Source organism: Dipteris shenzhenensis, chromosome 8 (assembly GCF_047967505.1).
Source record: "Dipteris shenzhenensis isolate YYH24624 ecotype China chromosome 8, Dip_SZ_1.0, whole genome shotgun sequence".
In the NCBI taxonomy this organism is placed as follows: domain Eukaryota; kingdom Viridiplantae; phylum Streptophyta; class Polypodiopsida; order Gleicheniales; family Dipteridaceae; genus Dipteris; species Dipteris shenzhenensis.
In genome coordinates this window covers 29826658-29849239 of record NC_141603.1, presented here as the reverse complement: position 1 = coordinate 29849239, position 22582 = coordinate 29826658, and the positions used below count along the sequence as shown (strand labels likewise).

At 44.6% G+C, this 22582-nt stretch overlaps 1 pseudogene across 1 annotated transcript; it reads left to right on the top strand.

Annotated features, from left to right (window-relative positions):
• Positions 1 to 14676: 14676 nt before the first annotated feature.
• LOC147899359 (BTB/POZ domain-containing protein At5g60050 pseudogene) lies at positions 14677 to 21351 on the top strand (annotated as a pseudogene). The gene is made up of 2 exons (XR_015541377.1): positions 14677 to 16329; positions 20030 to 21351. The product of XR_015541377.1 is annotated as a BTB/POZ domain-containing protein At5g60050 pseudogene (transcript).
• The last annotated feature ends 1231 nt before the right edge of the window (positions 21352 to 22582 follow it).

Genomic DNA, 22582 nt, shown 5'->3' with positions numbered 1-22582 from the left:
CTATACAAAATGTCCTGCAGATGTACAATGGCATGGACTATCAGTTGGTACAATTGTTGGGCAGAACAAGTACGGTGGTACAGACTATCGTGACCAGTAGAGAAATGTACGGGCAAAGTTTGTATGTCATACAGACGACGAGTTGCAGTTGTACGGTGAGCTCGAATGGTGCTCCATGGATAGTTGACTTCAGTTTTGTACAATCGTATGGACTGTATGAACAATGAACTATATGGGATGATGAGCACAGACTGGACTGCTTCATGCTGTACGAAATGTTGCACACGTATGAACAGAATGCGGCAGCAGCAGGAACATGGTAAGAGGAGCTTGGGGGTAAGGAGTAGGTCCGGGAGCTACCTGCTCTGATACCAAATGTGAGAATGAAAGGGAGCAAGAAGAAAGAGTGAGCAAGAGCAAAACGTAGAGTGTGCAATAGAAAGATAAGATGAGTACAAGTGTGAGGATAGTTTTGTCCAAGTGACAAAACTATACTAACCCACTCACTGTGGTTAGGGGGGAAAACCTCCTAGTGAGGGAAAAATGCCCCTAACTCACTTATTAATTACATTGGCCATTGCCTAGAATATGCCAATAATTCTAACAATTTAGGGGCAAGATACCAATAGAAGAAAAGTGCTTACTTGCTCATAGCGTAAGGGTAGAATGAATGTGTAATACATATCAACCCAAAATTTTACTAATCAATGGCAAAAAACCCAGTTGGATCCTTCCTAACTGTACCTTAACACCTCTATAGAATCTAGGACTTTGAACCATCTCAAATCAAATATAAATACTTCAATTCACTTGCAAAATGTCTTGTATAGTTCCAACATAATCCATTTCACCTACAATGAGATTTGTATCCCTTGCACTAGCTCTATTGTCTTGCAAAATGCTTGCCATGGCTCCTTGATCAATGTGCTGTTGGAAGTGATACCCACATTGCATTGAATGAATTGTACTGCAAAGGTAACTGATTTTTCTTTAGGATACACATAAGGGTTATAAAGGAGTATAAATTATCACATACCTATAGATCACAATCCTTTGCAAGTTCCTCTTTCCTCTCTGTCATAATCTCCCCTCCTTGATTGGCATCTTGAAGATCATCTCCTAGTGCGCTTCCATCCAATCGATGGTCCATTTAGTAGGCACTGCTGATGACTCCCAAGGATAAGGCCTACCTCTATTGGTCCTTTTCCATGCCTCCCTGTCCTCCTCTCTTCTACCTCTTTCTTCTTCATATTGTTTGATCCACTTAGTATGTGTGTAGGAGATGGGTGGGAAGTTTGCAAGGATGAAAGAAGGAGGTGTATAACCTTGCAACTAAGAAATGAGAGCAACATGGCATCGACAAGGGATTTTACCCAACATAGAATTAATATTGTCAGTATTTCCATAGAGATGCCTCTAGAGTTGCATATAGAGTTGATATTTCCATCCAAAATCCAATATAGTTGTTGATGCTAATAGCGATGCTTTTCAATGCATGTATAATTAAAGTATGAATTTTGTAGAAATATATTTTTCTTTCACTTCCCTGTGTTGATAGAGTTACAAAACTGATGACATGTATTGAATTGTGGAATTTTGCACATGAGAAGAACAAACGATTAACTTTTGAATGTCTAATTTTGGCCTTTAAATGAGACATGTATATGGGTCCCACACAACTTTGCAAGCAATCTGGTTAGAATGGGACAAAATTTGATGGCCCTCTAAATCATAAAGGGATAAAGATTCATGCTAGGTTTTGGAGTAGCACGAGGCCTTGTTTTAGGGTGCATATGCTTTTTCTATCCCCACACATCGTTGATGAATTTTCATTAGGGTAAAGCCAAATGCAAGGCTCTGTGTCTTGTAAGGGGTTAATTCCTCTAGGGAATTGTGGGACCAAGCACCGTGCCTAGTCCCATGTAGAGTTCCTCATATGCACTTTTTTATTTGAACCCTAGTGGCATGCACTGGGACATATGTGCATCCACCGACATGGGTATTGCATGGGGATGTTGGAAATTGGTTGTCGAAATGGGACTAAAATTTGTAGGCCTCTAAATCATAATGGAGAAAATATTGATTCTATGTTTTATTGCATTTAGAGTACTTTGAGGCCTTGTTTTAGGGTGCATATGCCTGTTCTGCTGCTCACATCGGCAAATGGATTTTCATCAAGATAAGGCCAAATCCATGGTACAAGACTTGGTGTGACTCTAGGGCATGATGATACCAAGCACAATGAAAAATATCGTCCCATGCAAAGGTCAACATATAATTTTTTTTATTAAAACCCTAATAGCATGCACTAGGACACGTGTGGGTCCGATGATCTAGATGGGGAGGTTGGTCATTGTGGTTGGAATGGGACCAAAATTTGTACGCCTATAGATCATAAAGAGAATAAGATTCATGCTACCTTTTGTTGCATTTGGAGTGGTGTAAGGCCATATTTTAGGATGCATATGCCTTTTTATATTGCACACATCGCTTATTAATTTTCATTAGGTGTTGTCACTTTCTCTCTCATTTCCAAGTCCGAAGGTGTTGGCCACATATAGTCGTGTCATTTCTTGTCATAGCATAGGTGTTCACAAATATAGCATAGGTCCTTGGGTCATATTCCAATGAGAGGTGTAGGCTACACCATGGAAAGCAACTCTCATGCGCGCTTAGGTGGAAAAGAAGGATTGATCACAATGATTAATGGAGGATCTCACCTCCATGGGAGTTTGAGAATGTAGAAGGGGGCTGCAGGGTTTAGAAGACAGGATAGGTTTGAGAAATCTAACTACAAGTTTCAATGTTTAGAGAGGGTTGAGGAAGCTAACTAGGACTTTCAAGGGTTAGAGAGGGTTGTAGGGTGTAGAAAGAGTGTTCAAGGTTGAGGAGGGGAGAGCTAGTCTCCTTTCACAATTTCATAGGTTAAAGGGTCAGCAGGAGGAACAAGGTTGAGGGAAAGGAAGGAGGAGGAGGAAGGAGGGGGAGAGAGGAGAAGGAGGAAGAGGGAGGAGGAGGACGAAGGAGGAGTGGGAAGAAGAGAGGAGTGAAACGGTGAGAGCATGCTAAAATATGATAGTGTAAGGAGAGTGTAAGGAAGTGGACACTAGGACATGAACACAAAAGTGGAGTGAAAGAGTGGGATCTTCTTTCAATTGAAAGACATTCATACATGTTGGTCTCTACACAATTTGTAGGGGACCTCTTTTGTAGGAGACCTCTTGGGTAAGAGTCTCTACACGTTTTCACAAGGGTGGAACCTCTTTTGTAGGAGACCTCTTAGGTAAAAGTCTCTACACTTTTTGTAGAGAATCTCTTGGGGTCTCTACACATTTTGTAGGGGACCTCAAAAAGTGTAGGCTTATAGTATTTATCTCTCTAGTTTTAGTATTGCTCTCTAGATCCGATTTCACGAGTATGATCAAATCTTTGCTAGAGAGAATTGGCTATCCTCATCCTTTTAGATTCATCACACCATCTTTCACACTCAAGGTGACAGCCAAGAAAGCTTGCGTGGAGAGCGACGAGCTTGGGCAACAAGTGGCGGCATTCCATTGCAAGCCCCTAGGCATTGGCAGCTGCCAGACTGAGATGCCTAGGGTGGCCGATGTGGTAGGTGGTAGTAGACGATGGAGTCTAGAGGATCAAGGAGTAGAGCAAGCTTGGCAATGGTGGTGAGTAGGTTACCCCACTCTAGAGGATGTCAAGCAAGCTTTGCAATGGTGGGGTGAGTAGGTCACCCCACTCTGGAGGATGTCAACCAAGATAGTTCTTCAAGGAGGCTACACAAAGATAGCCTCCAGGCTGGGAGAGGATCCATGTGCATGAGTGGTCCTGCAAGATCATGTATTTGGAAGGAGGTGATGCCCTGTCGATCCATTCATCTCTTGCTACATAATGGATGCTCTCCTTTCACTCACATCTAGTTCATGGTATTGCTCTTGTCTTCCATTTGGTGGGAGTTGTTGGGTGCATGTTTTATTACATACGTTGGTCTATATAATTCGTCGACTTGGTGTGTCTGTGCCTGATAAACGGGGTCTAGACAAGGCAACTCGATGTAGCATTTATTATGTGCGCTTGTGTTGTCTTGACAGTGACTCATGTGTTGTGGGGATGTTGAAGAGATGTTGCGACGAAGCCTTCACTCCAAGATACTCCTTGTGAGAGCAATGTAAGGCACAATCCGTCTGCATGTGTCACTCAAGCGGCTCCCGAATTGTTGCAATGTGGTTCCACGAGAGAAAGGGGAAAGGGGCAGAGGGGAGAAGGGAGGTGAGAAGGGAGGGAGAAGGAGAAGGGAAGAGGAGAGTGAAGGGGGATGGAGTGGCAAACACAAAGGCACTACAAAGGAAACAAGAGAACACCCAAAGCCACTCTTGGAAGAGAAGAGGGAGCTTGTATTCCAAACTTGTGCATACAACAATGAAGACCAAAGTCAACCATTTGGCCTTTTATACATGTCACCTTTTGAAGGGAGGGCCAACCTTTTTCCTTTTAGCACTCTCCCTTTCTTTACATTAAAAGGCTCTTGGGCCCCTGTAGGGTGCCAAGGCATATTGCTATCCTTTCCATCTCTCCCTACTAGTAGAAATAGTGCTTGTGTTAACCATATAAGAGCTCTTGGGACAAGCCTGGCGTTAGGAGGTGCGGCTCCCAAATAGCACTTGTGTCAGCCTCATGCCTCCAAGCCTTAAGCTATTTGGGGCTCAACCCCCCTGTATGAGGCTCAAAACTTGGAGTGGCGAGGCTTGACTCCCGCAAGACACTTAACCACATCTTGCAGTTGGAACCTGCAACCTGCTCCCGTTGCCTGCAATCTTTGACCTTGGGGTATTTAGGGCTCAAACTCCCTGAGCTTGTACTGTACTCCTTCCATGGATACAACCGTTCAAGTAAATCATGAAGTTTAATCTCCTCTAATCACCTCTAATTCACTGATTACCCTGCATTCGCCGTGGATGTTAACATGCCCCCCTTCCTATTACTAAGCCGCCCTCGGATCAGTCGTGCTGGAGGAGGTGTGTGGTGAGGACTGTTTGTAGGACTACATGGCGGTCTAGCTGGCATGGAGATAGCCGAGTTAGGTACGAGCGATACTTCCAAAAGTGGGTGGCATGCATATCCTCGTACATGCAGATGTGGTGGCCGTGGAGATTGCAGATGCAAAGGTAAAGGCAGAGGTCCTGAAATTGCATAGGACCAATGTCGGGGTTGAAGACAATCTGATTGGTCAGATTGTGGAGGTGATCGTTGATGGGATGACTATGGACGGGGAGGTCATAGAGGAGTAAGAGGAGGAGGCAGTTGAAGTGGATCACTGCCACAATGGCAGGATCGGGTACCAAGCCATACATGTTGTTGAATGACTGGAGGCAGAAGCAAAATCCCTCCTGAGTCATTTCTTTGGGGAAGTTGTACTTTGAAAAATTGTACAACATATTAGGGTCCTTTTGCTAGAGCTCTCGAAATTCTGCCCAAGTCCATCGTCGTTCCATTGGTATGTACAAGCGGTGGATCCGGCGATCAACTATGGTAGTACCACCAAAACTGCTCCATTTTGAGGAAGGGAATGCACCAGTGTGAATGTAGACCAGCAACTGCATCGGTCCATGGGACTAGAGCATCGGGGGCAAGGTTGTAGCCTCCTCTTGTGCGCTTGGGATGTGCACATTGCCAGTCGTCGAAAGACTGGGTGATGAATTGTGTGAGGGGACGCACCTCTAAGATTTCATAGAGGTGGAGGTGGGAGCCCTCGAGTTGGCGCTTCCAATGGTGCATAAGTGCACTATCTGGTAGTTCTTGGAATGACTGCAAGTCAACGCACCACTGTACATTTTCTGGCAGGGAGGAGGGAGGAGATGGTGGAGCCTCGTCATCTTCAACAAGCATGAGTTCCGCCTCTGCTATGCCTGTTGGTGTTGTATCTTCGACTGTTTGGACAAAATTGTCTGCTTTGAGTAGCGTGTTGAGAGCCTCTTCAAGGAGGTCGACCAGAGCTGTAGAGGAGATGGACAGGGAGGTCCCATGCTGTGCAGTGGTGGTGTTAGAGGCATTGGAAGAATATTCAGGTAGAGTTGTGCGAGGAAGGGGAGGTTGGGTGGCTTGCTAGGCGGGATCCAGAGGAGGTGGTTGTGGGATTTCGGCAGGTGGGGTGGTAGAATTAAATATTGCAATGAGTGGACTCCGTGATGATGTGGCACCAGCCTTGGAAATTTAGCAGAAAGGGATGGGCGGCGAGAGTTTGGAGGTTAAAAGGGTGGAGAAGAGAGAGACTGGATGGTTGAAGATCTAAGGAAAAATAGGACATGATGAGAATGGGGCAGCAGTGATCAAGGTTACGACGGCGGCAGAGGATTGTTTGGAGGGCATTAGGAGGGAGTGGGGCTGTGAGATCCAGGTGGAATATAAGGTTTTGTGCACGAAGTGCATTTGGAGTGTCTGGGGGATAGTGCATGGTGCGAGTGTATAAGTGGTGAGTGGTGTGTCTTGAACTCTTGTTGCTCTCGATCTTCTAACCCTGAGTCTTCTGGGTGATCGAGGGTGCATTATCGCTCGTTCTACTCTTGAAGGGACACCGTCAGTGCCCGTTCTGATGGAGAGGAGGTCTTATCGGAGAGCAACAAAGAAAGGGAGAACACCAAAATTGTGGGTGCTAACTCACCCAGATCAAGGTAAGCTCTTATTATGTATGTATGGTACAAAGGGGTATAGACTGAGCCATTGGCCTTTACCCCAACAACCTCCCACTTAAAGGCCAATGCACCTTTAAGGGAGAAGATGGGCATCCTAATGTCATCCGACACCCATCAATGCTCTGTAATGTGCAAACCGCTTTGAGGAAAGACTCTTTGTAAGAAGATCTATAGGGTTCTCATTTGTGTGAACCTTGACAAGCTAGATGCGCTTGTCCTCAATCACCTCTCAGATGAAGTGATACTTCACATTAATATGCTTTGTCTTCGCGTGGAAGACAGGATTCCATGCCAACTCGATGGCACTCTGACTATCACAATGCAAAACTGGAACCTCTCCTGCAATGCTCAAGTCTCCCACTAGATGAGTAAGCCACATAGCTTCCTTGCATGCCTCAGTAGCTACAACATAATCTACCTCAGTGGTAGACAAAGCCATACATGGCTGCAAATGAGAGACCCATGAAATTGTACCTCCAGTAAATGAGAAAACATATCCTGTAGTAGACCTCCTGGTGTCTACATTCCCTACAAAATCAGCATCTGCATATCCAACAATAGATGTGTCCTTCCTCCCAAAGAAAATGCACATGTCCTTTGTACCATTCAAGTATCTTATGATACCTTTCACTGCCTCCCAATGCTTCTTGCCAGGATTTGCCATATACCTGCTAACAGCTTCCACTGCAAAAGCAATATCCGGACATGTAGCAACCATGATATACATCAAGCTTCCTACTGCGGATGCATAAGGTATCTTTGCCATTTCAGACCGCTCCTCGACTTAGGGCTGTCCGCTTGGCTGAGTTTCACATATGGAGGCAACGGAGTACTTATGGACTTCCCCCTCTCCATATTGAAATGCTCAAGTACCTTGCTAATGTACTCTTTTTTTGACAAATGAAGGAGTTTCTTGTTCCTATCCCGAACAACCCTCATGCCAAGTATGTGATTGACATCACCCAAATCCTTCATGTCAAAGGTCTCATGCAACCTTTTCTTCAAGGCATCCACATCCAAAGTAAATTTCCCAGCAATAAGCATGTCATCAACATATAAAATCAAAATAAGAAGGCTGCCATCTGATGCCTTCTTTGTGTAGAGGCAATGATTTGTCTCACTCCGTGTGTACCCTTGGGATTGCATAAATGCATCAAACTTATGGTACCACTCCCTAGGAGCCTACTTCAGCCCATAAAGACTTTTCTGAAGCTTGCATACCATCCGTTCTTTGCCCTGCACAACAAACCCCTCTGGCTGTTGCATATAGATGTTCTCATGAAGATCTCCATGTAGAAAAGCTGTTTTTACATCCATTTGGACAAGCTCCATGTCCTCTCTGGCAACCAATGCAAGCACTATACGAAGGGTAGTCATCTTCACCACTGGGGAAAAGATCTCATCAAAGTCAATACCCTTCTCCTACTTAAAACCCTTGGCTACCAACCTTGCCTTATACTTAGGCAATGCATCTATTGGAGACATCTTCAGCTTTCTTGTAAACCCATTTGCATGGCAATGCATGCTTTCCTTTGGGCAAATAAACCAAATCCCAAGTAGCATTCTTCATCAAAGAATCCATCCCTGACTCCATAGCCTTCTCCCACTTATGCTTGTCCTAGACATAGCATCCTCAAAGCATGAAGGCTCACCACAATCTGTCAACATGACATAATATAGAGATGGGGAGCATATCTCTGTGGAGGTCGTGAGACTCTAGTGGAACGTCTCAACACTTGCTCACCATGAGCATCTTGCTTTCCCAACTGATTTTCCTGCATAACCTGAGGTTGTCCACCTAGATGTGGCTCTCCCACCTCACGATCTATGGGCTGTCCATGCCCTGCATCATGTGGAACAGGTTGTGCATGCCTCTTATATGGTGGTTGTCCATCCTCTTGAAACACCACTCTGCGTATCTCAACAGTCTTTTCTGGCTTCTTGTGCATCTTGTCCTCATTAAAGATAATATAATGGCTGCATACTATCTTCCTAGCCTCTAGATCCCACAATCGGTATCCCATCTAACCTGAATCACCACCATATCCAAGAAAAATGCACTTCCTTGACTTTGGATCAAGCTTGCTGTGTTTTTCCTTAGGGATATGAACATAAGCTTCACAACCAAATACATGAAGATGCCCATAAGATGGTGGCTTGCCTGACCAAACCTCTTCTGGCACTTTCCCATCTAGTGCCTTGCTAGGCGATCTATTGATAAGATGTAATGTTGTCTTGATAGACTCAGCCCAAAAGCCATGAGGTAGACCAGCATTAGAAAGCATGCTTATATTCCTTTCTTGAATAGTTCTATTCATCTTCTCAGCACCTGATTTTGAGAAGGATTCTAAATAGTAGTCATCTGCCACTTGATGCCACATAGCTCACAAAAATTCTTAAATGCATGAGAGGTATACTCTCCTCCATTATCAGTGCGCAAGCATTTAAGCTTCTTGCCCGATTGATTTTCAACAAATGCTTAGAACTTTTAAAATGCATCAAAGACATCACTCTTCTTCCGAAGAGGATAGACCCACACTTTTCGTGTAGCATCATCAATGAAAGTAGCAAAGTAAGAAGCACCACCCAATGAGACAATAGGCATAGGTCCACACACATCACTGTGAACCAACTCCAATGGTTCAAGCCTCTTCTTGCCCAAAGATTTTTTATGTGAAGACCGTGTTTGCTTCCCATACATGCAATGCTCACACATGCTAAAATATGAAAAGTTAAACACGGGAACATACTGAAAACTAGAAAGTATCTTCATTCATGTCATGCTCATGTGTCCCAACCGACGATGCCACAAAGAGACGGATGGCTGCTCAATCACATTGATTACATTATCTCTTATGCCTAACACATGCATTGAGTACAACGTTCCATGTTTGGGACCTCTAGCAATCACAAGTGACCCTTTGCTAATTTTCCATGTATTGTTGCCAAAAAACACATGATAGCCATCATCATCAAGCTGTCCCGTACTTGTCAAGCTCTTTTTCAGATTTGGAACATGCCTACCATTCTTGAGTACAAATGTAGAACCATTAGGAAGAGACAAGTGGATATCTCCCACTCCAACAATATCACATGGATAATCATTTCCAAGTCTCACGGTTCCTTTCCTTCGTCGAGAATGCGCTATTTTTCGTATCCTCAAAATCCATGGTGCCAATGTGGACACCTGAGGGTGCATAGATGGATTAAGAGTCCGTTCTTGCTCACGGCTAAGTGAGTGGGATAGCTATGAAATGCCAGCACCAGGATAGTTCCCATGAATTTCCTCCTTGCCCGCCATGCTAAGTCCACAAAAAGGGTGTTGGAAATACCATTTTGAGGTTGCTTGTTGGGTCTTGAGCATTTTGAACATCAAAGAAAGCAAGATTGTATGTGACTTTAGGCATGTTTCATAGATATCTGCTAGACTCGAAATTCTCGAAGCAGATTGTCTGCCATTTCCAAGATATCATAAATGTCTTCATTCGCCCTTGCTTTCACAATGGGCGGGCAATGTATCACATTAAATATTTCTTCAATATCACCAAAGTTAGCTAGTTCACGTGGTAAGGTGTCAATGCCTGTGGAGCCTGGGTCCTAGGTTCAAATCTTGCTAGCGCTTGATTTGTTCTCCTGATGTGGACAACCTCTTGGGCGGGGGTTGGAGGCCACCCAATTTTTTAGCCTGCCCTCTATGGGTAGGCCTTAGTGAAGGTTTCAAGTTTGAAGATGGACCAGAATCACGATTTTTTAGTTTGTGCGTGGGGATTTTTTTATTGGTGTTGATTTACTCCCACTGGGTCCACATCTTCATTAACTCCCACTCGCACGTCATCCTCCCTAAGTTTGAGCAACCTTAACTGTGAGCGTTGAGTCGGCGTCTCCTTCCAAATTTCTCAATTCTACATGGTTGCGATCTTGAATTCTGCGCATGGAGGCGGTTTCTGCAGTCAAATTGGAACAAAGAGGGGATGTGTTGCCCTGTCAGGGATGAACTCGATGGACGATTCCATATGCAGTTATTGATGTTGGATTCCCTCTGCCATGCAAGTCTTTCTTTGGGGAGTTCATTGCTACTAACTTTCTCTATAAAGGTCGTAAGAGGCTTCGTGGAGATATCAATTCCTATGCTTCCTTCTGGATTGCTTTAGTTTCATGCATGGCGGATCGTGAAGTTGTGGGTGAGTCTTGTTCTCATGCAAACGTACAAGCAAAGGCATTTTCTGGGGACAAGAATCTCCTACATCGATGGATACTGAAAACAACACATTCCATAGGGGTCTTGATTCTATTTCCCGTTGTTAGTTATGCGTTCCATTGAATTCTTTTTTCCTATTCTATTTCATTTTCGGTGGATGCGTATAAGTTCACGCGATGAGTTATCAGCATATTTCGATTCATGGTTGGAGGGTACCTACTGACTGCGTTTCATTTTGTTCTTCTTTTGAATTGCTTATGAATTGAAGCGATCTGTATTTTCGTCATCAATATATTTGGATCCATGGTTTCGACCGTAGCTACTAACAAATTGAAGTGACCATGCAGAGATGATTAAACATGTTGGTGGAAAAATGCCGGTAGAGATGGACGACGACGCAATGTCAATAATAAAGGTGTTTGCAAACAAATTGTTTAATGTTGTGTTGTTTGAGAGCAGGTGTGAATTCTAATTGTTAACAAGTGGCTATGCATGTATAGAGCCAGAGGAGAATAACAAATGTGAAGCAACACGGTCTCCTTCAGTTTTGAGTTCTCCTATTGTGCTTTCTTCTGGAAGCAAACCTCCCAAGTAGTCACAGTTGTCGCTGAAGATATGTTGATCGTATTTTGCTTGCCCATTCCCTGTGATCTTTTGCTCACCTTTTGGTTTGAAATACGTTTGCAACAATATGCTACGGGAATGCTAGCTGTGTTACTACAGCTTCGTCCAACGAAGATAAGAAAACGGCTGAAGATCATACGTGTCAACAACTACAACAAAACCAAAGACCCTAAGAATCATTAAAGAGAATTGTGCATGCTGGACTTGCCTTTCGCAGCCGAGGAGCCTTGCACGAACGATGCTCTTCCTAGGTGGCATGACTTGTACATGCAAGAACAACACATAATAGACACTAACAAACAGAAGTTCAAGAAAGACACTTTGTCACACAATTGTGTAAGTATCACAGCAACGCCATCCACGTCAACAAGTACACATGGTGCCCAACATCCTCTAAACTCTGACTTTGACTTGCACGTTGAACTAGATGGACTTTGTACTACGAGCCACCACACCAAAGCGAGCGACTTCAACTTCACTAGCATGCCCAATGATCAATACTACAATGTGCATAGCATGCCCAATGCTCAATACTACAACACGTTGCAAAAACTTAACACTAAGCAATGCTTGCTCCTCGAAGACATCTTGCTAAAGAAATGCCTTGATGTGAATAAGCCTTTTCTCCTTTTCTTATCCGGCGATGCTGGTATAGGTAAAACGTTCACATTATTGCGGGTAGTGCAAGGCTCTAATACGACACTACTCGCACGAACGAGTGACTGATGTTGAGCTACCAAAAGTATTGCTCTTAGCGTACACTAGCAAAGTCGCATACAACATAGGCTGAACAACCATTCACTCCACACTGCACTTGCCTCTGCTTGCATCCACCTACAAAAGCTTGGCAACAGAGAAGCTACAAGTCCTCTCCCAAATGTACAAAGATGTGCAACTAATTGTGTTCGATGACATTTCGTTAGTCGGTCAGAACATTTTCATTGCAGCAGGCATGCGCATGCGTGAAATCAAGCACAACCACTTGCAGCCTTTTGGGAGAGTTGATGTACTGCTATGTGGAAACATGTGCCAAGCATGCCCTACAAAAGACAATTGGATATTCTCATGAAAACCATCCACTCTAGCAATGTCTCCTTCGGTTTGGAGAGACATCATCCTGTACTACGAGCTCGACACACCCATGCAACAGACGAATACCGAATTCCTCAGTCAGTTGAACTGCTTGAGGACTGCGACGCACACTCCGGATGATATTGCCATGCTCAACAATTTGTACTATCGCTACCCAGCAGACGCTACAAAAGTGCCTCATCTTTTCTACACAAATGCCGCCAAAGACATGCACAACCACATCGTCTTCATGAGGCTGCCAACAACTCCATATTGCATACAAGGGAGAGACATGATGCACAAGACGCAACAAAACAATAAGGTTGCCGCTTGACGCAAAATCTACTGGAGGCCTCCACAAAGAGCTCCATCTGAAACCTGGTATGATTGTCGAGATTTGCTCTAGCAACCTCGACATTTTTTATGGCCTCGTGATGGTGCTGACGCCATCTTCAAGGGGACAACGATGGACAAAACACCTCCAATTGTGTGGATTGAGTTCTCAAATCCGGAAGTAGGCAAACAAAAGAGAGCAACCCATTCCCACCTCTACAAGCAAGGAGTTCCCACATCATGGACACCAATCTTACAAATAGCCTGCTAAATTTCAAATTGGAAAGAATCACCTCAACACTGTTTGCAGGTACCAATTCCCAATACAACCAGCTACTGCAAGGACAATTCATCGTGCGCAAGGCCTCTCCATGGACTCCCTCGCATTCGATCCTTTTGGGATTGAGGCCCACGATGATCCTTCTGTGATTAAGCCCCCTCCCCAAATCCCCCCTTGCACGCATGCGCAAACCCCCCCACAGTCTCGTCTATGCAGCGCTCTCTTGCATCCGCGACCTAGATAATCTACACATCCTGAAACCTCTCCAACAATCTCACATTAAGGCTGATCGACCAGCCATGGATGAGGTCACACGTTTGTAGGATACACGGGCAACTCGATTTTAGCACAACGGATGGGAACACGTTATCACTGCAATTGGTGAACACAAGGTTTTTTGTAGCCCACTTCGACAACATCGAGGCCTCCAACAGCATACTCGCTACAAGTGTACTGTGCATGCAAGAGATGCGCACAACAAAAGCTTCAACTACCCTCCCTCCCAATGCACTCATGCGCAAACGACAACAAAGGACTTGGAATAGCTACATTTTACAAAAGAAATCTTGTGCTGGTAGCGAACCACAACAATGGCATCGAATGCTTGCTAACCACTTTCAAAAACATAGGCACAGCCGATGTTGTACTTGTCAACATCTACAAATCGCCAAAGGCAAGCACTCCCAAGCTTCTGGAGACTATCGAGCACATCCTACAGCACACGTACCTGCACGCACCCACTACAATATGCCTAGCTGGAGCCTCGAGACACTTTTCATGTTCATGCAAAAGCAAGGCATGCACCAACTAATCTCCGAGCCTACAATAATTTACGGTTCTACGTTGGACCATGTTTGGGTGCGAGGACATTTAGATGTCTTGCAAAGGCACGGGACAAACTACATTTATTGGTCCCATCACTCGTTGGTGTACACCACAATCCCAAACACATAGGCTATTCATCTCCATTGCACTTGGTAGGCCCCATGAATCTCATTCATCTTGCTCCATTTACTCGGGCGTGAGTTAGCTTACCACATATTTTTTGGGACTCGGGCGGGCTGATGATTGCGAAAATGACTTGAGGAAGGCGTGCCATTTCATTGGTCTTGTATGCATCCACCCACGGACGAGCGGATGAGTGTGAACGTTGCTGTAGAAACGAGGGAACGTCCCAAGGAGGATAGTAGGAGCAAATGAATAAGTGAACAAATCTAGGCATGGACGTTCCAAGCAAGAGGGGGGTGTGGGCTTTTCGGTGTTGGGCGGGAAGGGCAAAGTGACTTTGGAAGGGCGAAAAAGGAGAAGAAAGGTGTACTTGGAAAGCAACAACAAAAACTATTAGGACAAGCACCAAAACATTCTACCTCTCTGTCATCATCGTCTTCTTCATCGTCGTTTTCTAGTGTACTACCCTTTCTCTTTCACTGTTTAAGGTTTAACTCGTTGTTGTTGTTGTCGTCATTGTCGTAGCTATGGCCCCTTCTTCCTCTTGTGCTCCTCCGCCAATTCTTCCTCCTCCTCCTCCTCCTCCTCCTTCTTCCGCTTCTTCCCATTCTTCCTCCTCCTCCTCGCCCCTCTTCCTGTGCTGTGTGTCGTTGCCTGCGCCCTTCCAGCCCCTCTCGCTCCCCTCCTCCCCTTCTTTTCCTCCCCCGCTCCCCTCCCCTTCTTCTTCCTCTTCCTCCTCTTCGTCCTGCTCTTCCTCTGATCACCACCCGCTTCCCCCCCGTCGCTCCCTCCCCACGCTCTCCGAGCTCGCCTGCCTCGATTACCCCCGCCAGCTCCACGCCAAACCGCACAAGAAGAAGCAGCAGCAGCAACAACAGCAACAGCAACAGCAGCAGCAGCAGGTGAAACGCCCGCAAGCTCTACTCCAGCAACCGCCGCAGCTGCAGCTCGAGCTACGCCAAGAACAGCGTGAACTCCGCGAGCAAGACGTGCAGAAACAGCAGCAGCAGCAGCAGCAGCATCATCATCATCAGCTGCCAGCTCTCGAGCAGCAGCAGCAGCAACAGCGCCGCTCGCATCGCAAGACTCCGCATTTGGGAAGAGAAATCGCTGAGCTGCTCCGCGCCAGCAGCGCCAGTAGCACCAGCAGCAGCAGCCGCACGCCCGATCACAAGAGCAGCAGCAGCCGCACGCCCGATCACAAGAGCAGCAGCAACCGCACTCCCCAGCACAAGCCCATCTCGAATCCCTGCCGCGACGAGCTCTTGCTTTCTCAGCAACCCCGCCCTTCCCCTCTCGAATCGCAGGACCCCAACCAACAAACTACCCGGCAAAGCAAGCACCACCACCACAGCAGCCAGCTCCACAGCAACCGGCAGCAAAGCGACCAACACAGCCGCACTCGCAAGCTGCAGGAAAAGCTCTCCCAAATCGCACTCCAGCAGCTCTCCCGTCGCAAGGAAAAGCACGCTCCCCAAGAGCTCCTCAAATCTAGCGAGGTCTCTACGTTAATCAAACAGGGATTCCTGGAGCGATCGCCGAACGCCCAGGGCCCCAACCTCAGGCGTCGCCTCTCGCCCGGTAGAGTTTCTCCCTTGCTCGATCCTGCATCGCCCGATATGTTGTCGCCTTCTTATGCTCCTCTCGGTAGGCTTAGTGCTTCCGGATCCAATGTGCGCTCCCACCCAAGTGTTACTGCGTCGTCTCCTCCACCCGATAAGCCAAAATCTGGCACTCTTCAGGATATGCTCGCCAATGAGCCAGAGTTGCGACCAGTCTCTTCCCTTCCAAGCGGTGTTACTTCAAATAAGTATATCACATCTATGGAAAGATCGCGTTCCGCCCGTGAGTCCACTCACTCAAACCAAGCATCCTCGAGCTGGAATACTATTTTCAATAACGCCGATTCGAGTGACGTGAAGATGACACTTATAGGGAGAGACGGACGCGTGGTCTCTCTCGATTTACACCGCCGCCATTTGATCGAGCAAAGCAAGTACTTTGCCGCAAGACTGTCGGATAATTGGTGCAAACAACAGCCATCCCCACCATATGTTCTGGAAATCTTAGACTGCGAGGACCTCGAGATATATCAGGAGACTCTTCAGCTCTTATATTGTCAAGACTTAAAAGCCAGGCTAATGAGATGCAGCGTCTCCAGAGTTCTTGGAATCCTGAAGGTGTGAAAAGCATACGTATTTCTTCCTATTTTTTCCTTACGCTTATAATGTGAAGATTCTTACTGCCTTTGCCGTTTTCAGTCCAAGTTATTCCAACAATAGTCAGATAAGCAGATTGCTGTAATTTGACTGGGAGTTTCGCTGGCAATATGCTCTATCTGTTTCGTGATGTCGTTAGCTTGTACTCTTGGTGTAAACAGCTGGTCTTTCTAGAAACACGCGGTGCAAGCTGAGACAAGTCGTTTAAGATGAGAGGTTCCAAAACGAGTCCTGGTGTGTCTTGGGGCGTAACTATGCCAGACAGGTCATGCATCGAGTTGGAGCAAATACGCTGGTGGAAAGTCTGCAATCTCCATTTCGGGATCAGCTTGTAGGACCCTCATGCAGATCAGCTAGAGCAGGTTGTCGGATAGTATGGACCCCGGGTAGCATCTGAGTAACCACATGGTGAGAATGATCCAAAGAGATCCTTGCTCATGATCGAGTGGCATCAGCAAGCATCTTTGCTCTGTTTCATGATGAAACATCTTGCAAGCTCAGAAAGCCTGGCCAGTAACGAAGTTAATTAGGAATTCGCTGAACCAGTCATCCTTTCGGCCTCCCATCCCAACATCGAGTGCTTTCCTTTCCGAATTTTCTTTAATTTCTTTGTTTATCTTGACGTCCACTTCCCTTGTGAGTAACCTCAACCATCTTCTCATGAACTGCACCTACTACATTTTGTTGGATTTGAATAACATGTGTATCGACCAAGTCACTCAATATGGACATCAATTAGGGTGTTGGAGAGGAAATGCACTTTTGGACTACCCTTTTGTGTTATTTGTCTACTCCATCTTTGTTTCCATTCGTTCAATTTCTTGCTGATAGACGCACATTGTGTTTGTAGGACTTCAGGAAGGGGCTGAGTAAAATGTGGATGTACTTGGGTGGTGTAATGAAGGGGAAAAAGTGGCAATTTAGAGGACCTTTTAGAGGCCTCTTAGGTGGGAAATGTGGAGGGACTATACAAGTCCCCACCCATCCCTATTTGTACACTTTTTGAATGTGAAGGCTCGGGTTTGCACCTTGATGAGCCACTCTTTCCCCTCTATGCTGTTGAGGCTAACCCCTACAAAAGGCCCAAGGGAATCCCAATCTAGGGAGAGGGCTATGTGGGTGAGCTAGGGGTAGGAGAGGAAAGGCACTGAGCAGGAGAAAATCTGAAGTAGAACTGGAAGTGGAATAGGAGATGAGCAAAAGTGGAGCGGCGATTGTAGCAAAAGTTGTAGTAAAGGTAGTTGTAGGTTGTGGTAGTGAACTGATTCATGGGCTGCTTGAGTGACCGCCGGGTGACGACTTGTTGAGTGGTGGCCTTTTGAGCGATGATGAGAGAGAGAGAGAGAGAGTCCCAAACAATTCTACCCTCAAGATTACAAACTGTGGCTGAAGGAACGCCTTAGGTAGGGAATTTTGCTCATCAATTCGCCAAATAGTAGGGGTGCACTTGCACAATGCTCTTAGGCTGTCCTGGTTTCTTATCTTTAGGAATTTCCTTTCTGTGTAGGAAAGGAACCAATCTTTGAAGCCCATGATTTACACTGCATAGTTGACGGCACATGAAAAACTGCACTTATTGATGCGGCATCAGTAGTGAGACATGAAACATGCCATTGATTCTTGAAGTTGGTGGTAGCTCCAATTGATATGCTACGTCCCCAACTCTCTAGATGGTATTTAGGGGCCATAATACCTTTGGGTTAACTTGATCTTGGTGCTACATTTCAAGGAGGCATGTTTGTTCTTGTAGAGATGTGTAAATGCATACCTTCTTTGCTCAGCATGAACCTCTTGCATGTTCTGGCCTGTAAAAAGTGGGCCCATAAACTTTGCATCTTGGTTATTGATATTGTAATAATCTCCTACGGAAACCATGGTGCTTAAACACATTTTCAATGAACTGCAAGGTGACTTGAGATTCTGAAAATCATGTCTTGGTAAGCTTGTCTATAGCCACGTAAATGCTGTCAACCCAAGGCAATACGCGTCCACATGCCTTTTTGAATAGGCAATGGTGAGATTCTGAAAATCATGTCTTGGTAAGCTTGTCTATAGCCACGTAAATGCTGTCAACCCAAGGTAATACGCGTCCACGTGCCTTTTTGAATAGGCAATGGCAATGATGAACCAACTGGCAGCTTGTTGTCCACTATGTTCTTCTAGCATGGCAAGCATTTTGAGACACACCATGCGCTTGTGCATGACAGTGGAAGCAATCTTAAACTCAACAATGAGAGAGAGAGAGAGAGAGAGAGAGAGAGAGAGAGAGATGTTGACCAAGTAGCCTGAAATAGAAGCTCACCTTAGTACAATATGAACTCGCCATTCTTTCCTTTCTGCTAAATGTTAGCATCCTCCAAGCACCCTCTTGAGACGGGAGGGGTGATGAACAATGTGCTCCAAAGCTGAGCACAATACTTGAGGTCAGTCGTGACTTCAGACCTCCAAGAGATGGAGGAGTTAAATATTGGATGTGGTGGAGTGGGGAGTGATACTCCCGACATTTTATAGGCCATGTAGAAGTCCAAATAGGCCAACCCAACTAGGAAGTGACATACCCACAACGTGGCTGATTATATTGGACTTGCCATATGGTAGACTGTTATTTCATTTGTTTACCTGACACATGGCTTGAATGCCATGTCAGCTTGATTCTTTAAAACCTCCTGCAACTCCCATTCTTTGGACTATTGATTTGGTTTGATACTAAGCATCTTCTGAAAATCCAGAAACAACCAATTGGGATTGGTCATCCTGAATCCGTAATCTTTGTTTTGGACCTTTGGTGATTGCTGTTGCCCCATGAATAAATTGGTGATTAGCATAACTCCAATCTTCTATTATGTCAGTTGTATCTCTTTGAATATGGATTTCATTCATGTTCAAAGGCTTTAGTCTCTCTTCAAAATTACCACCTGGACTTGAGAGAGAAAGTAGTGGTCCTCATGCCTGTTATAGAAGCTGGCATGACTGTGTTGAAGATGGTGTAATGTAAATGTCTTGAAGATCGTGTATACGTAAGTAATCAACCAGGGAGAGTGATATAATATGTAATACTGTAAAATGGAAAGGTGAGAACGGTTCTAGAAGAATAAGGAGACGTGCAAAAGAAAGAAAGGATAGCTTGGAGTATGCACCGAGCAAATATGAGTGAGCACCACGTTAGGAAAAGGTATGGTGCATGGATCAAGACAAACATGGATAGGAGCAAAGGAGAGAAAGAGGGCATGTATCCTCTACTTTATGGAAAGGCCCGTACTTCATAGAAAAGAGAATACCTTGAGGCCTATACAAGAGATGTAATGAGTCATTCTATCTTAAGAAGATTGTAGGCTCCTGATGGAGTTGAGCATCGTCCATCATGGAAACATTGTTTTTTTGTAAATAGAATATAGTGTCTTCATCATTGTGCATCTTGATCTCAATTTTCAACAATGCATTCGTATGTATGTGAAAGATGGTGGAAGGAAAAAGGGGGAGCATGTATGTAATTGTAGAGAAAGAAAGTAAGCAAGAGATCCTCATTAGATGATCAAAGTGGCCTATGAGACAAAGTACAGGAACCATACAGGAAAATGTGCTACTTTAGATCTAACAGTCAACTTTTTGTCGTTCACTCAGTATGATTTCAGTATAGCTTTTTATGGCCTTTTTTCTTCAGGTAGCATCTTTGATACTATTTGAAGCCTGTATTGTGTCTTGCTTGGAATACCTCGAAGCTGCACCGTGGGCAGAAGAGGAAGAAGAGAAAGTCAGGGCTGTCCTTGGGCAACTCCAGCTTGATAGTTTTGTAGCTGCAGATGTGTTACGACGGCTTAATGCAGAGGAGGAGAGTCGTTCAGAAGAAATTCTCATTCGACTTCTGCAAATGGTCATCAAGGGTAAAGATGACAAAGCACGTCGGGAAATGAAGGCGCTTGTTTCAAGAATGCTGCGGGAGAACATGTCACAAAATAGAGATCGAATCGATTTAAGCAAAGAGAGCTTGTACCGTGCCTGCAACACCTGTCTCGATGCCTTGTTACTTCTCTTCTTGCAAGCGTCAAAAACGGATTTTATGAATCAGGGAAATGAAGATCGAGGGACTCTGGTGGCTCAGATTGCTCGTCAGGCAGACAACCTGCAGTGGCTTCTAGAAATCCTTCTTGACAGACACATAGCTGATGATTTTGTGAAAATGTGGGCTCATCAATCCGAGCTTGCAAGTGTTCATAAACAGATTGCCACTATGCTGCGTTATGAAGTAAGTCGTCTGACCGCCAGGCTTTGTGTAGCGATAGGCAAAGGGCAGGTGTTGTGTCCAGTAGACGTAAGGTACATGCTGTTACAAACTTGGCTGCCACCGCTCGTCGATGATTTTGCATGGATGCAACGGTGCTGCAAAGGTCTGGATAGGAAGGTTGTAGAGGATGGGATAAGTCAAACAATACTCACTCTTCCATTGAAGCAGCAACAAAGCATCTTACTTGCATGGTTTGATCGGTTCTCCAACAATGGAGACGATTGCCCGAATCTACAGAGAGCATTTGAGGTTTGGTGGAGGAGAACGTTCGTGAGACCATCTTCGGAAGATAACTAGCCTTGAGCAGCCATGGTCTCCCCAGATTCTGATAACACTCTGCCGACTTCTGTCTGTGCAGGCATTTTGATGCGTGTCTTGAATCATTTTCACATTGCAAAATGGCCACTTTGCACCAGGGATCAAAAGTTATTTTCTTGGAACAAAATATCTAGTTGCTCAAACATTGAGACCAACAGTAGACCTGGATTTTTGTATAGTGGTCAAGCTCACTAATCAGTCTTAGCATAGATAGTTTTGGGCGGACTTTTATCCTTGCGCAGGATATTCAAATGCAAGTTTTGAAATGGTGTCATGGCTGGTTTTGGGTGGTAAGAAGAGAGGCTCAGGCAAAGATAATGGATTTTGCACCGTATTTTTGCAGTCTCGTTTATTGGAAGTGGTGCTTTCTTTTCTAGGTAATCTATCGGCCATGTCCTTTAGCTCTCGGTAGAACTATCTTGGGCGGTATTCGAAACGTTATTTTGTCCAAATAGACGAGGGTACAAGTTTCAAAACGATATGATTTTGAACTCTGCTTATTTGGACAAAATATATGATTCTCCAAATGTTATTTTCAAATTCTCTAGAAAATATGGGAATGTTATTTTCAAACTCTCTAGCTTGTCCATAAATTGGAATCATGTACAAAACTTTTATTGCACAATGGTAAGATATACCATGAGAGGGTAAATAGTGCATCTTCTTTGCCATGACAAGGCTTGTAATGTTATCTTCTAATAAAATCATAAGAAATCACTATTTTGTGCAATTCTTTCACTACCCTATTTCACTCTAACGAGTTTGGGCTTAGACCTACAAGTGTTCATAGAGCTAGAAAAACTTTTTTTTGTTTTTTAATTGTTTTTTTAAAGCTAGAATAACTTAAAATCAAGGCTTAAGCAACATCAAAGGGAGTGAAAAAGTAGTCACATTAGTTTACTTTTCTCCTATTGATTGAGTTGCCATGTTTCTAACTTTGCATTCTCTTTGGCAAAACTGGCATGCTTGTTGGCCCCAGGAAAAGTATTGTAGTGCATAACTTGACCTCAATATTGTAACACATGCAATATGCACCTCAGTCCTTTTGGTTTGTGATGACAAACAAATAAAATCTCCATTATGTTACGTTGGTAGAATAACAGTATTTGCTAGTTGAAACACAAAAAATGCCCTAGGGAAGTATCGTGTCTACTCTTAACTTTGCAATTCTCTCACGTAGAGTACCACCTTGGACCACCCTCCTTTCCAAGAGAACAATAACCACCACCCTCCTTGCCAAGAGAGCAACATTGCTATTGTCACCATTAACATCATTAACATCTACATATTGCTCCTTAGGCTTTGAACTTGTTATGCTTGTTGTCCTTAATTGTGTATTGCTTTATAAAGTAAGGAAAGGTATTTGGATGCATAATCTCCTTCATATAATGAGTATTGCTTACATTTAACCCCCTTTAAACCAAACCCTTAGCATATATCCATCTAACTTGATCTCAAATAACATTGTAGCACATGTAAATGTCCCTTAGTCCTTTTGGTTTGTTATGACAAACAAGTAAAGTCTCCATTATGTCTAGTTGGTAGAATAATAGTATTTCCTACTTGAAACACACAAAAAGCTCTAGGGAAGTATCTTGTCTACTCTTGAAAGAA